Below are 3363 nucleotides of genomic sequence, written 5' to 3'. Positions count from 1 at the left end.
GGTCAAGGGATAGTACTACCCGTATAGCCCGCTACTAATTTAGTAGCTAGCTATACGGCTAGTCCTACTATAGGTTTAGCGAATGCTTAGCCTATATATAGGCCCTTAGTAATTAAGGAGCTTACTTCTTTTATAGTTAGAAAGGTTACCATATAAAGGATTGCTTAATAGGTATAAAAGTAAATAAGGTTTTATTAATTTAGGAGAATAGCACGGAGTTAGAAAAAGAGGAACCCAAAAGGAAGACTCCCCTTTAGGGTTAAAAGGGATTAATATGTTAGATATTAATCTAGGTCAGCTAGTTAGTAAAAAAAGCCACATTATCCCTTATACTTTATTCCGTAATAGATACTAAGTTTTAACCTTTACTTTAGCTAACTCTAAAATAAATGCCTTTACCTTAATAGATACCTAGTATACTATAAAGCTGGCTAACTTTCTAAATATATTTATTAAAGAACTACCTAAACTAATTCCTATTTATAGGTATAACGGGCAGATAGGGCTACCTATTATAACTATCTTATAGATTTACCTCCGTGTTAACAGACGAAGGTAGTATAATATCCCCTTCCTTATTACGGACCTAGGTAGCTATAATATAATCTTAAGGTAAAAATAGCTAGCCTATTTAGGCTTATAGCTCGATATATAGAGTAAATAACTTATCTAGCCCAAAACCCTACTCCCGACCCCTTCCTTTATAAAAGAAATCAGCATTATAATAGAAAACCTCGTACGGCCCTAGATTAATACTATTTACTAGGCCGATGCTATGCGTAAAGACTAGGCCTTTAAGAAAGATATATAGCTTAATTCGCAACGGATCTATATACTACGTCGCCCCTAGACTACCTATATTACGCTACCCGCATTAAAGACCTAGAAAGTTAGTAGTGACCTAAAAAAGCCCCCTATAGAGAGCTTAGGCCCTATATAGCTACAAAGAATAGTAAGGGATGTTAGATGTTATACTAAACTAATAGATTAGAGGGATAACCTACGGAAGATAAAATAGGAGCTAAGAAAGATTATAAACCCTAGACTGTAAAATACGGTTTAAAAAACAGCTGTAAGGAAACTAGCGGACCTCCCACCAGCCAATGTCCACCATATTGGTGTTATAGGATTCTACCGGAACTTAGTTTAGCCTAATACTGTCGCCTTTATAATAAGCTTATACAAAATTAATTAAATAATTAAGGAAAAGGGAAGTAAGCTTAGTAGATAAGAAAGCGAGCTTATAGATAAGGAACTAGTAGAATAAAAGCTGCCCTATTAACACTAGAAATTTAAGGATATATTCTCTAAAGTAGCATCTAATATATTTCTACCTTACTAATTATATAACTATAAGATTGAGATTAAGCAGGGTAAGGAAAATACCTTTAGCTTTAGCCCCCTTTATAAGCAGTTTATTACCGAATTATAGGCTATAAAGTAGTATTTTATTAATAACTTAAATAAGGGCTTTATTAAGCCTAGCTAAGCCCCTTTTGCCTTGCCCATTTTTTTTTTTTTTTTTAAAAAGCTAAATAGAGGACTCTGCTTCTGCATTAACTACTATAAACTAAATAATATAACCCATAAGGACCGCTATCCGCTACCCCTACTTAATAAGACTTTAGCCTAAATAAGTAGAGCTAAGGTCTTTATAAAGCTTAATATCCGCTAGGCCTTCTACTAAATTAAAATAAACCCCAGGTCTAAAGATTTTATTATATTTTAGACCTATTACAGAACGTATAAATATAAGGTACTCCCTTTTAGACTAACTAATAGACTAGCTATACACTAGCGGTATATAAATAATATACTCTTTAACTACCTTAACGACTTTTATATGGCCTATTTAGATAATATTATAATTTACTCTGAGAATAAGCTAGAATACGAGGAGCACGTCTATAAAGTCCTATAATGGCTCCACGAGGCTAGCCTCTAGGTTAATATTAAGAAGTTAAAGTTTAGTATTAAGCGTATAAAGTACCTAGGTTTTATTATTAGTATAAACGCAATTAAAACTAACCTAGAGAAGACAGCCGTAATTAACTAGTAGGCATCTCTACGGACCGTAAAGGGGGTATAATTATTTTTAGGTTTTTGTAACTTTTACTAACGCTTTATTAAGAACTATAGTAGGATCGCCTAGCCTCTTAACCGTCTTACTAGAAAAGACTAGCCCTTCTACTTTAACGCTATATGTAGGTAGGCCTTTAATAAGTTTAAGAAATGGCTAGTATCGGCTCCCCTACTTACTTATTTTAACCTAAAACGGCCCTTAATACTAGAAACTGTAAGCTTTGCAGTGTGGGTATTAAATGAGCAACTTAATTGTAAATCTATGGAAATCAAGTGGTATATATACATGAAAGTAGGTGGCTAAGGTTGTCGGCGATACCGACGACGATTTGTAACTATTACTCAATTGCCACGAGGTCGCCATTGCCACTTAGTCGGTGATAGGTAATGAATAGGTAATAGAAACAATCGATAGGTAGATATCAAAGATAGGGGTAATACAGTAGTGAGACATATGATGGCAAGAGACATATAAGTCAAGAAACGGGTGGTAAGTCATAAGGTAATGCGAACCTCAGTAGTCGGTTACAGAAACTAATGCCTTAAATAGCGCGATAGCTGGTGTTTTTTCCTAAAAGTAACTGGACGGAGAATAGCACCCTATTATATACTATTTAAAAACTATAATAGATGCTAAGCTAAATTACTATGTCTATAATAAAAAAATGCTAGCTATTATCTTTAGCTTTTAGCACTGGCGTATATAGCTAGAGGGGACCCCTAATCTAATTAAGGTAGTTTTAGATTATAAGGCCCTTATAGTAGGCATACTAGGCGGATACCTTATCTTAGTTTAACTTTTTAATTATATATAGACTAGGTACTATAAACTATACAAACGCTCTTATAAGGCGTAAGTAAGACCTAGATGATTAGATAGCTATAAAGATCTTATTACGGACCTAGACGCTACTATAACTAGAATACTTTAACCCCCAGATATAGGCAGAACTAAGTATAAACTCCTTAGGCGCTAAGATATGTCCTATTAACTCCTCTAAACTTAATTTTATTAATAAACTACTACAGGCCAACTAAATAACCCCCTCTCTATAGGAGTACCGTGAAAAGGTAAAGAACGTTGCTAGCCTATAGTCTCTTGAAAACGGACTACTTAAGTACTAGGAATGGCTAGTAGTAGCTAAGGAATAGAACTTACGGACCTAGCTTATTACCGAAGCTTATACCTAGGTCTCTATAGCCTACCCTAGAAAAAATAAGACCTATAAGATTATTAGTAACTGCTACTACTGGCCTGGAATAGCTATAGATATTAACCGT

The sequence above is a fragment of the Cenococcum geophilum genome (genome assembly GCF_001692895.1).
Source record: "Cenococcum geophilum 1.58 unplaced genomic scaffold K441scaffold_2, whole genome shotgun sequence".
Lineage (NCBI taxonomy): Eukaryota > Fungi > Ascomycota > Dothideomycetes > Gloniales > Gloniaceae > Cenococcum > Cenococcum geophilum.
Note: the sequence above shows the minus strand (reverse complement) of the source record.